The 13,615-nt window shown below is 42.3% G+C and overlaps 1 non-coding gene across 1 annotated transcript; it reads right to left on the bottom strand.

Annotated features, from left to right (window-relative positions):
* Nucleotides 1-12,649: 12,649 nt before the first annotated feature.
* LOC145351009 (U2 spliceosomal RNA) lies at nt 12,650-12,842 on the bottom strand. Its single transcript, XR_013888294.1, has one exon. It is a non-coding gene; the product is annotated as a U2 spliceosomal RNA (small nuclear RNA).
* Between the last annotated feature and the right edge of the window lie 773 nt (nt 12,843-13,615).

The raw sequence follows: 13,615 nt of genomic DNA, 5'->3' as shown, positions 1-13,615 counted from the left end.
AATCTAGTCAACTCATTTGAATATGATCATAATTGCACATAAATACTTGGAAAGAGAAATATTAATCAAGTTGAATTTTGGGATAGGACAGGCATAGCTATGCTTACACACATAGCACCAATTCAATTTCACTATTCCTTTAGGATGTCTGTGAATGGTATAGTCAAGTTCTTCATGAACACAAATGCAAAGGGTGGGATTCTCTAATCTCACTCACCACACCCTCACTGCTAGGCAATTTGGCGCTCAGCCAAATCTCCATTCACTTCAGCAGCACCAAAGAATCCTAACCACGGAGATTTCCGGTGAAAGTGTTTTTTGTAATTATAATTACATTCAAACCAATTTTCTAGAACATATATAGTACTGATCACAGGACAAGAACATATATAATATTTAGTTTTTCTTCTAGATTTGAAGCAAGTGCCTACAAAATGAACATGACACAAAATTGGTGGATTTTGTGGAGAGTATTAAAATGGAAGATACGCTAAAATGACATCATTTATAAGGCATTTTCCAAAATAGCTGCAGTGGAGAGGATTTTAAATACTGTTTGTTAGTACTTTGACTGTCCTGGCTTTGTTTGGCTCAATGAAAGTCAAAACATCAAATTGAAATGAATTTGCCCATCCTAACTTGCTTTTTACTTATCTAAAGGGACATACTTCACATGGATACAATTAACATGAATTTAACATGTATGTATTTTAGTGTCTAAAAATAGAGACAGGGAGGTATAAAAATGGAAGTGGGAAAACTTCCTCCTGCAAATGCATGAGAAGGAGAATATATTATGATTGGATCAGTAGATAGTGCTTAATGACATTAATGCACAGATGTGACTCAGCATAATCACATTAAATAAATCTCACCCTTCGAGAGTAAAAGCAATTAAAGAAAGCAGCTGTATAAAGTATATAATGTAATCTGTACTCAATGGTGAACACAACTGAACTTCAACAATGATTATCAGCAGAAAGACTTATCATGCTGTTCTCATTACTGACCAAACATTGTTAAAAACAGTAGTTTTTAATGCTACTTAATCTTGATGTGGAGGACCCAAAATGTTCCAATCAAAAATAAACAATAATTGAAGCAAACATGTGAGAATGACATATTGTTTGTTTATGACCAGCTTTAAGAGAAGACAGGTTCTCCATATTTTTAAGTTTAGTTATTTTAAATAGCTGCAGTTCCATAGAATCCCAGCAGTTCAGGAGAGGCCATTTGGCCCATTGAGTTTGCACCAACTCTCCGACAGAGTATCTTACCTAGGCCCTCTTCCCCATTCTATCCCCATAACCCCACACATTTCCCATGGCTAATGGGGCACTAAGGGACAATTTAGCACGGCCAATCCATCTAACCTACACACCTTTGGATGGTGGGAGGAAAACGGAGCACCCAAAGGAAATCCATGCTAACATAGGGAGAACGTGCAAATTCCACACAGACAGTCACCCAGGATTGGAATTGAACCTGGGTCCCTGGAGCTATCACACAGCAGTACTAACCACTGTGCTGTGGTGCCTCCCAGTTAAAGTGAAAACAAAGTGACTGATCAATCCTGCACAGTGGGTGCACAAGTTTGTATTTCATTGAAGTGATGATTGTGTAACGTGCTGCATGGTCTTGGTATGGTTTTGTACAATTTCTGGAGTGGAAATAAACCTGCAATTTTGGTACACGTTTTTATATTTGAACTACTTTTCTTCACTTTCTGCTGTTCTGTCAAAATTATGGAGGATGAGCAGGAATTGCTCCTTAGAATTGCAAATTCACACATCAAATAAGGACCCGGTATGAAAATTCAAATAATGACAAAACATCCAAAGTACATTGGATGTTTATTATAAGCAAGATACTGCAGATGATGGAATCAGAAACAAGAACAGAGGACACAGGAAAATGCAACATCAGGATAGATGCTGGTAGATCAGCTCCAAGTTTCCAGCATCCTCTGTGGTTGTTTATCAGTGTGGCAAGATTATTGTGGATTGTCAAGACTAAGAAATAATCAAATAGTTGTTTGGTTATATAGACCTCGGGTTTTGTTGAAAAAGTTTGGAAACATTAATATAATCCTAAGCACACAAAATTTCATACTATTCATGTTTGGTGCTCATGCCAAATTAAATATAGTTTTACAAAAGGGAAATCATGTTTGACAAATATATTTTTGAGAATGTCACTAGTAGTGGATTAAGAGGAGTCAGTAGTTTGTGTACTTGGATTTCCGAAAGACATTTGATAAATGTTGAACAAAAGGCATTATAATGATTCTTGGAATAGGCATTGATATATTAGAATGGATAAAGGATTGGTAAATGGGCAGGATGAGGACCGGAGGAAAAAATGGCTAGCTGTGATTAGGCGAATACCACAGGTACTCAGGTCTCAGCTACTTCCAATCTATTTTAATGACCAAGATGAAGAGACCGAGTGTAATATTTTGAAGTTAACTGGTGATACAAAGTAAGTGAAAAGGCTGTGTGGAGAATAGAAAGAAGCTGCAAAGAAGTATAGGCAGACTTAGAGAGGGGAAACAAGCCAGCAGATGGAGATGGGGAAGTGTGCGATTACTCACTTTGCTAGGAGCTATAAATATATATAATGTATAATGAATGTATATTTAAAGGCATGAAACTTTAGCTGTTGTTGTTCAGAAGGACTTGCGTGTACTCAAACAAGGAACAGAAAAGGTTAGCATGCAGGTACTGCTAGTAATTTTTTTTTAGAAATTATTCATGGATGTGGGCATCTCTGGCTAGGCTAGCATTTATTGCCCATCCCAAATTGCCCTCAAGAAAGTGATAGTGAGCCACCTTTTTGAATCACTGTAGCCCATTTGGTGTAGGTACATGCATTGTGCTGATAGTGAGGGAATTCCAGGACTTTGACCCAGGAACAGTGATATATTTCCAAGTCAAGATGGTGAGTGACTTCGAGAGGAACTTGAAGCTGGTGGTGTTTGTTGCTCTAGGTGGTAGAGGTCATGCATTTGGAAGGTGTTGCTGAACGAACCATGATGAATTGCTGCAGAGCACATTGTAGATAGTACACCCTCTGACACTGTGCATTGGTCGTGGAGGGAGTGAATGTTTAAGTTAATGGATGGTGTCAAGCTTCTTGAGTGTTGATAGTGCTACATCTATCTAGGCAATTGGAAAGAATTCCATCACACTCCTGACTTATACCTTGTAGATGGTGGACATGCTTTGGGGAATCAGGAGGATTGGTCTTATAGACACAGCATTTATTTGGCTAGTAGAGTTCAGTTTCTAGCGAATGGTAATTCCCAAGATGTTGATAATATGGGATTCAGTAGTTGTAATGCCTTTGAATGTCAAGGGAAAGTGGTTAGACTATCTCTTGTTAGATGTGGTCATTGCTTGATACTTGTGTTGCATTACTGTTACTGGTCTTTGATCTGCCCAAGACTGAATGTTGTCCAGTTCTTGGTAGGAAGATAAAATGGCATGTTGGCCTTGGTGAGATCATTCTTGGAATATTGTGCACAGTTTTGGTCTCCATAACTAAGCAAGAAAACACTTGCCTTAGAGACACTACAGCAAAGGGGCTTGTTAGATTGCTTCCTGAGATAAAAGAGTCATCCTACAATGAGACACCTGCAGGAATTCTCCGACCTCGCCCAGAGATGGGATTCTCTGGTCTAGCCACTGCGAATAGAGATTTCGCTGTACGTCAAATTCTGTATTCCAGCTGTCATTGAGGGTGGGGCATGCAAGACTGGAGAATTCTGGTCACTGAGTAAATTGGGTCTGACTGGATACTGAAAGGTTGTTTTCACTGGCTGGGGACTCTGTAGCACAGAAACACAGTCTCAGAACAAGAGACACTCGGTAGAGTGCATACATTCCCCATGCCATGGTAACTCAATGTTATTACTATTACGCAGCTCTTTCTTGAGGCCTTTCCTGCTTGGTTGATATTCTGTAACTACAATGGTGACAAAATTAATATTTTTAGGAAGAGATTCCATCTCACTGAAGAAACTTCAGGCCAATTCACATACAACAACCTACTCTGAAAAATCTACTCACATTTGTGGCAAATTGTACCATAGGAGCTGAGGCAATCCACAAAATTCTTAACGAATTCAAAACATCCAGAAATAAATAAGTAAATCTGCCCTATCTACCAGTGTGAATGAATCTTTAAAAACGTTCAGAAGGGGCAATCTTACTGGCTCGTCATTCTGGTTGATTGGTGTGCTGAACCAGTTGTTCGCTCATCGTCATCGATGAGGACCTCGACACCATTAGTCATTTTGAGGCTGGTTGCGGTGTGTCCAAAGATGACTGATCAGGCCAATTCAGGCATGGAATGTCCTGCCACATATTGGACAGGCTTGTGTAGACACTGTAGTTGTTGCATTGGTGGCTCTGGACTTGGCGCAGCTTGCGCTTAAGTTGTGCTCCAGCAAAACACCTTGCTTCATGAGCTTGACAGCCTTTATGGATGAGGCAGCACCAGGTAGGGTGGTTTTGTGCCAGCGTTTCCCAGGTGGTCGTGTCAATGTCAAATGACTTCAGGGAGGCCTTAAGTATGTCTTTGTAATGTTTCTTCTGCCCTCCATGCGAGCATCTTCCAGCAGAGAGTTCCCCAAAAAGGAGCTGCTTGGGTATGCGCTCGGATGACATGATCTACCCACTGGGTCTGCACTCTCATCAGCAGTGTGTGGACTGATGGTAGACTTGCTCTAGAGAGAACTCCAGTGTCTGGTACTTTGTCTTGCCATCGGATGCATAATATTCTGTGAAGACAAGTCATATGGAAATGATTGAGCTTTCTTGCATGCCTTCGATACACAGTCCACATTTCACAGGTGTACAAGAGGGTAGTGAGTGCTGTGGCACTGTAGACCTTCAGTTTTGTTGCGGGACTGATTTGTCGACGTTCCCATACAGTGGAGCACAGTCTACCAAAAGCAGAACTTGCCTTTGTTATTCTGCAGTTAACCTCTGCATCAATAGTCACTGCTTGGGTGGGGGTGCTGCCAAGATAAGTGAACTGGTCCACTGCTTGTAGTTTCTGCCCTTTGATTGTGATTATGGGTTCTGTGTATGGTGCATAAGGAGCAGGCTGGTGCGTGACTTCGGTCTTTTTAATGTTGATGGTGAGTCCAAAGTTGTCACAAGTCGTGGAAAATTTGTCCGTACTGACTTGCATCTCTGGCTCTGAGCCAGCATACACGGCGCAGTCACTGGCAATGAGGAAATCTCTCAGAACCGTCTCTTTCACTTTAGTAATAGCTTGAAGTCTCCTCCGGTTGAAGAGCTTCCCATCCACTCTGTACTTGAGGCTGATTCCAGCAACATCGTCCTGGAAGGCATCATTCAGCATGGCAGTAAACATCATGATGAACAGTGTGGGTGCGAGCACACAGCCCTGTTTGATGCCATTGGTGACTGGGAATGCCTCAGAGAATTCTCCACCATCCAGTACTCTGGCCATCATGGAACTGGCTTACCATCTGAATGAATTTGGGGGGGCAGCCGAACTTCAACATGATCCTCCACGGGCCTTGTCGGCTGACAGTATCGAAGGCTTTCGCAAGGTCAACAAAGGTTGTGTAGAGCTCGCGATTCTGCTCCTGACACTTCTCCTGAAGTTGGCGCGCAGCAAAAGTCATGTCAGTAGTCCCACAACCTTTGCAGAAGCCACACTGTGACTCTGGAAGCAGGCCCAGCTCCAGATGAGTGACCAGATGATTTAGTAGGACTCTTGTGAGGGTTTTTCCTATGATGGAGAGCTGCGTGATTGCTCAGTGGTTGTCGCATACTTGCCGATTGCCCTTCCTCTTGTAGAGGTGTACAATGGAAGCATCTTTAAGTCCTGAGGAATGGATCCTTGCTTCCAAAAGGGCTGGAACAACTCGGTGAGCTTCTCAATAAGTACAGGACCAGCAGCTTTGTAGATCTCTGCGGGTATGGCATCTACTCCTGGGGTTTTGCCACTGGATAGCTGGCTGACAGCTTGAGTGACTTTGGCTACTACAGGTGGATCATCCATGGCGCTGTTGATATCGACCTGGAGAATCCTGTCTATTGCCTCATCATTAATAGATGACGGTTGGTTGAGGACGGCTTCAAAGTGTTCAGCCCAGCTCTGCAGGATCTGAGCCTTCTCTGTAATGAGAGTTGTACCATCTGTACTTAGGAGGGGGGAACTCCTGAGAGATTGAGGTCCGTAGAGAGTGTTGAGGGCTTCATAGAATGGTTTCAAGTCGTTTCTGTCAGCGGATCCCTGTATTTCATCTGCCTTGGCGCTCAGCCAGGCGTCCTGCATTTTACGCAGTTTATTCTGGACTGTCCTGCGAGCATTGGTAAAAGCATTTTTCTTGGCAGCCGATGATGGGTTGTTCTGACAGGCCCGATGAAGAAGGTGCTTTTCAACAAGTAGAGCCTGTATCTCCTCATCATTCTCATCGAACCAGTCATGCTGCTTGTGGGTAGAGGACCCGAGCATCTTCAGTGCAGATGAAAGGACAGCATCCCTGAAGCATTCCCAGTTGTCCTCAGCGAAGACTGAGGTATAGATCAGCAAGTTAATTTCTAAGTCTTCAGCCAGTGCTGAAGCTATGCTGGGATTCTTTAGCTTGGCTGCATTGATCCTTTTCATAACCTTGCTTCCTTGTGGTTGCCTCTTGGGTCTGATGCGGAGCCTCATTTTGGAGACAGTGAGCCTGTGACCTGTCCAGCAGTCAGCACCACACACGGCCTTGATCACTCTAACATCCTACTTGTCTTTTCTCCTGACAATGACATAGATGATAAGATGCCAATGCTTAGAGACGGGGTGCATTCAGGAGGTCTTGTTATGGGTAGGCAGACGGAAGGTTGTGTTGGTGATGACGAGGTCGTGTGCTGCACAAGTCTTCATTAAGAATAAGCCGTTATTGTTACACTTGCCCTCTCCATGCCTCCCAATGACTCCCTGCCAGATTGCAGTCACACCCTACTCTTGCATTGAAATCGCCAAACAAGGTCAGCTTGTCGGTACTGCTCACTGCTGATAGTAGGGTGTCTAGTTCTTCGTAGAACTTGTCTTTCATCTCGTCTGGGTTGTTTATTGTGGGGGCATAGGCACTGATCAGGATGGCTTGACTTCTGTTCTGCAGCGGAAGCTGTAATGTCATAAGCCGGTCGTTCACACCCTTGGGTAGACTAGCAAGTTTCTGAACAAGGTGACTCCTGACAGCGAATCCAACTCCAGCATCACAATGCTCATCGCTGCCGTGATCTCTCCAGAAAAAAGTGTATCCAGCTTCAGTCAAGTGACTTACATTGGCAAGACGAGTTTCATTCAGGGCTGCAATGTCAATGTTGTATCTTGCAAGCTCTCTGGCAACTAAGGCTGTTCTTCTCTCTGGTCTGTCTGCTATAGGGTTGTCCAAAAGCATGCGAACATTCCAAGTGCCAATGATGAGCGGTGTCACCTTGTGTTTTATTTTATTTGTTCGACTGCAAGATGAGATCCCCACCAGCCGCGGTAAACTGGCCAGGGTGTAGTGAAGCAGGCAATGTTTAGGGCACCTTTTCCAGCCCCTTCCTCATTCTACAGAGGTGAGCAGTGCGTTCCTGAAGAGGACTGCTCAGTCGCCCAGGTAGACGCTGAGCTTCACTGCTACTTTGGTCAATGGAAAACGACCATTAGACCTGAGCCGCCTGTGTGCAGATCCGTGACTACAGCTCCCAGTGTATCCTCACCTGCTGCTTCGTCACTCTCCCATCGCCACAGGACTTCAGGGGTTGAACAGGACACTGATGATGATGATGGTGTTGAAACTAGCACTCGATTTGGATTAAAGTGAGGGAGAGTTACGCAGCATCAGCCTCACTCTCCCTTCCCAATTCCCATCTAGATCCAGTGGCAAGATAAGAGTGAAGAAGGCTGGAGATGGGACTAGGTGCAGTGGATGACCAGGACGTCTTCTGTGTCTTGTCCTGCTCTTCACGCTCCACGACACTTGCAGAGACCACCTTCTTGACCGTTGGACCTTCCATTGGCCCCGTCCGCTCAATCGGACTCTGTCTTCACATGCTGGGATAGACATCTCCCTATCTCACTGAGGGTTGAGACCCGTTGGCTACCCTCACCTGGTTTAGCTGGCTTGTCAAAGCCGTTGCCCGGGGTATGGCCGCTGTTGCATGCAAACAGCTGCGGGGAGCCACAGGTCAGAGCTGAGTGCCAGGTGGGGTCAAAGGATGGACAAACCGCCCTGAAAGGACACGACATGTTCTCCACCAAAGGTAATACCCCTCCCTGAAACCCCATACACGTGATCTGAACCAGTAAGGTCACGAGAGAGGCAAAAAAGTGGGTTTCCTTTGGTGTCTCACCCCGCTCAATCTTACTGGCCCTGGATTGCTGGTGTGATCAGCCTCATGCCAAGGAAGAATGATTTCAACATTTAAATCTAAATTTAAATAGAATTAGTGAGCCTGGAATCGAATCGCCCAGGCTCATTTGTCTTCACAGCCTTGCTGGTGAAGGGCCTCACTAATGCGGATCACATATGGTCTCCAGCAACAGGGATTTGATGCAGTAGCCTCACCAGTGGGACCAGAAGTCATTAGGGTTCCCCCAGTGACAGGATGCAGTGCCCCTTGGGTAGTGCCAGCTTGGCATTCTGGCATTGCCCATTGGACACCTGGCAGTGCCATGGGGCAGGGCTGTAAGGGGTGTGGCTTCAGAGGAGGGCGTGGAGCCATGATAGGGTCAAAGCTTAAGGGGAAGGCCCTAAAGGGGGGCGGGCGGGGAGCTGCACACTCTGCAACTCCCTTCGGAGACCATATGAACTGATATGGTGGACTCCATTATCTGTTTTTCATTTTCATGATTATATTGCTTGTTTGTCTGTTTCTTTAAAATAACATGTCTTTTCCATCCTAGGTATCCCGGTCACCTTGGCTCCTGAGGCATTATTTCCTCTATGTAAAGTGTAAAAAGTCAATTATTCATTTTAAATCCATTAATTTATTTTCAATCACGTGATTCCTCATGAGTTGTAATATTAGACTAACACTTTATAAACACGTAGTAAATGATTGGTGACCACCATTTGCTGGCAAACAATGACAGGTTTATTATTACAATTACATACAAAGTGCTACGATCGATGTTCTCATTCTTAGCTCTAGGAACCACCTGGCTGCAAAAGCCCACACTCTGCCCTGAGATCCCTGTGCTCATTCCCCATTGGTCACAGCCCTTAATGGTCTAGTTACTGTAACACTGCTCAGGCCTAAGCTGGAAAACCGCCTGCAATATTCAAAACAACATTTTGAGAATGGTCTGAACAAAGTAGGCCTGAAGAAGGATAAGGAAGTATCACCATTATACATGGTTTGACAGAAGATTTAGTGACCAAAGGTTATTAGTTAAGAGAATTAATAAAAGAACTGGGCAGTCGTGAGGAGAATGTTGTTTTTCATAATGTCTGAAAAGGTTTTGGAAACATATCCAACCATGGCTTTCAAAAGGGAATTAGAAGTCTACTTGGTGAACATCCCAAGGTTTGGAAATAGAGTAGAGGAATGAGACAAATTGTATTGCTTTTTCAAAGAGCTGGCCAGGCACTATTGATTGTATAATTTTGTTCTGTGCTGTGACATTCTATGATTCTATGAGCAAAACTCATCTTTAAAGCTTTTCTCTGCTCACTGTTGGATAAATGACCTCACTGAAGTTGCTCCTGTATGAACGTATAATATTCTGTCTAAATCCCTCTGACAACCAGAGCAGCAGAAGTCTCACGGAAACACTATCATCTATGAGCTTCCCTCCAAGGGAGACATGATCCTGACTTGTAGGTATGTCACTGTTTCTTCATTGCTCAGTCCAAAATCTGGAACTCCCTTCTTAACAGCAATGTGGATGTGCCTACACCACATGGACTGCAGTGGTTTATGAAAGAGCTCACCACCATCTTCTCAAGGCAAAAACAGATGAGCTGTAAAGGCTGGCTTTGTCGGGAATGTCCACAACACGCAAATTGAATAAATAAAATTAACGTACATTTCATCCTTCACTTTCTTGTGAAAATTGCTGCCTGAAATGATCAGGCTGATGAGAGTAACTCATGATAAACACTACATTAACTTTGATTTTCTTTAATGAGAAGCTCCTGGCATGAATGCTGCTTTCTGGTAGAGAACATGCAGTCCAGTGTCCTGGGAGGATGCCTCAGCAATCCATGTAAGACAGATTGCTAAATAGATTGGGGTAGCAGTAGTCTGTTTCTACAACTTCATTCAGAGGTTAGGAGGCTGCTGCTGGTGCTACTATGGAAATGGAGACATCAACGTCAATTACTGTGTCATGGTTAGTTCCACAACTGTATACTATGCAGGAAAGGATAGGCCCAAGTTCTGCCCAAATTGGTGCTGGCCTCTTCCAAGTTCCTTGGCAGTGAAGCATTCTGACAGGTTAACCAATGCACCAAGAGCTTCAATGTGTACATTATCAAGCTTTTTACTAACTTGAGCCATCATAGTTGTCATCTGAGTACCTTGCAGCAGAGCTAGTGTGTAAGCCAATTCTTTGGTGAGAGGGTACCAGTACTGTCCTTTCTATGGCTCTGGCTGCAGTGCAGTTTGTGCCTGGTTTCTCATCCTATGCGGATCCTGTTTTATCTTATTCTCTTAGTCAAGCGCGTTGCCAATCCCTGTTGATAGCTGCTACTGTGAAATCAGAGTTATGGTGTAGCTGTGATTGTAACAGTTGTGGCTGTGATTATGACTGGGCTTAGAAAAGTCCCTCTAGACTTACAAGAAGTTTTCAATTTAAGTTGTCAGAACTCTGCTGAGGATTGACTGAGAAAAGCATACCTAGAGCACATTCTGCTCCAGAGGCATTCAAAGTTTACTAGGGTTTTAGTAACACCATAAGGACTTCAATTTACTTCCATTTATTTACTCATGAGGCTTCTACCTAAATCACTCATGAATATGATACTGCATGTTTGTAGGGTGGCTAAAGACCAATCAGTATACATCGAATTTTAGCTCTCTAAACAGAGAGGGTTTAAGTTTCCTCCGTTTGTGCTGGCAGACTAGCTTAAATAAATAAGAAGTTGGAAATTTGAAATTAAGTGACCAATCTTTCAAACAGGAAATTAATCACAACAGGGGTATGTTTATGTATCATTCTGTGCATGGGTTAATGGTTCCAAATACATTACAAGAAAGAGATGGACAATGAAACAATTTGGTGGTTTTGAATGATTGAAAGTTTGAAAAATTACACTGAAATATAAATTAAAGAAGTTCAGTGGTTTTAATTAAGCATAGTGCTCCAAAACAGGTCTTGTCCTATCTTTAATTCAATTATCTAAATCTTAGAGTGAGGATTTGGTAGCAATCCCATGTATTTGTGAAATTTTAACAGCTCCAGTTAAAGAATAACATTCAGATTCCAGCATCCGCAGTAATTTGCTTTTATCCTGTGGTTAACTCATTGCCACTCATCCTCCAGGGCTTACAAATGCTGCCAGACTTGCTCAAATTTTCCAGCATTTTCTGTTTTGGTTTCAGATTCCAACATCCATAGTAATTTGCTTTTATAAGGGATAACATTAATTATTCTACAGATTGCCATTTTTCACCACTGATTCAATCAATACTCAACATTTGTTTGTAAACCTTTAATTAAAAATCAGTAATAAATGTGTAAAACAGATTTTAAAAACTCCCATGTTCTTCTGCCACTTGTGTGCAAACTTTGGGTCAAATCTTCTGGTCTCTGGATTATTGGCGACCAGACATATGGCCAAAGATGCACTTTCCTCAAGTTCAGGACCCTAGTCTCAGACTTAATTGTGTCACTCTCCATCTTAATGAAGAATTCTACCATATTATGGTCACTCTTCCCCAAAGGATCTCACAAAGGATCAGAAGAACGGCAATCCAATGATTCAGAAGCTCAGTGCCATTATTTAATACTGATGTTTTGCCATTTCAAAATTAGATACAAACATATAGTTTAATCATGGGGAAATGAAATGATAATAGTTGAATCTACCATGAGTTAAATTATCCTTAACAACCACAGGAACTTAATAAGATCAATTATACTAATTACATAAAAGGAATGGATCTCAGTAAATGTTAGACAGCATTAAACTACAGTAGTCATCACCAACTAGTTGTTTTGTCTGATCCTACCAATACATATCTAAGTTAGAAAATATGTCCTTTTCATTCATTTTAGGTACAAAGTCACTGCCACCAAAACAAATTCACTTGAGTCGGACAATTTGTATTGTAACCTTTTGGATCATTTAACGATTGGAGGACTCAAGCAGATAAAATGTTCAGGGATTCAGCAGGATAGTCACTATGATCCTGATATTCAACTAGAAGGTATGAATATAGGAATTCTAACTCATCTCACTTAGCACTTGTCGGTGTTCAAGTGTTCAAGAACATTATAGAGGATTCTGTCATTATTCATTCATTCAAAGCACACATAGACCATAAGGAGGAGTTGACATGAATTTAGATTTTTTTTGTTTTTATTCCAACTCAATCCAATCAAGTCCAATTCAGAGTCTCAACAAGTTGAGACATTCCCGATCCAAGCTGACAAGGCAGGGTTCTCACCTCCTGTCTTGGGCTTGATCTACATGATCCAAGCTGATTGGAGTCGACATAGCTCCTCCTCCAAGGCTTGATCTTATTTGCATCAAAAGGCCGAGATGCCGCTTTTAAAAATTGCTTCAAATGACGCAAAAATGTAACCTAATGCCTTCGACCAAGCACAGCATGTCGATACTACACTTGATCTTAGCCAAAAGGCCGAGATTATATCCTGATAAATTGCTAGAATTATTTCAGGACGTCACCAAACTAAGGAATGCAGGCTATCTCAGCCTTTTGGCTAAGATCAAGCATGGGGACAGGTATAATGCCTGCACTTGTCAGCTTGGATCTTGTTTGTCTCTCTTGCGGAGGCCATGAATTGGATTCAGTTTGAATTTGAATTGGTTTTTAAAGCAAGCAAGGAAATGGATTAACAACTCTCCCTGTCCACTCTGCACATTGTCTTTGCAACTCTGAGAAAGGAACAAAATACAAAAAAAAACTGGCTCAGTAGTGGATATAAATAACTTAGATTTTCAGAAGGCAGTTAAAGAAGATTAAGACTAATGCAAATCAAGCTTATTGGATTGAAAGTTGGCTTAGCAGCAGGAAGCAGATGTTGAAACAAATGGAGACAATACTGTGAGACACCGACATATGGATTAACATATAGATGCCTGGGTTCCTTGCTGTAATCTATTTATAAACAATATGAAATATTTCAACCAGAATCAGCTTGCCCAAATAATGTTGCCAGGTAATTAGCGTAAAATTAACAGCATTTAAGAAAACTTTACAAACTCAGTGTTGGATAGAAATTACAAATGATAGGAGAGGTAGGTGTCTAAAGTGTCAATTGGGTACAGAAATGCACACAAATAGATTGTTTTACTTTGCTATAATCAGGGAACCAAAAAACAAGAATATGTGAAGCAGGCCTTAGGAAAACTGGTTTAGGCAACATTGAATAATCCGCTTAAAGTGAAGCTGGATGACGATTG

The sequence above is a fragment of the Carcharhinus amblyrhynchos genome, chromosome 1 (genome assembly GCF_965287045.1).
Source record: "Carcharhinus amblyrhynchos chromosome 1, sCarAmb.v2.hapA, whole genome shotgun sequence".
NCBI classification, from domain to species: Eukaryota; Metazoa; Chordata; class Chondrichthyes; order Carcharhiniformes; family Carcharhinidae; genus Carcharhinus; species Carcharhinus amblyrhynchos.
Note: the sequence above shows the minus strand (reverse complement) of the source record. Positions and strands in the feature narration are given on the sequence as shown.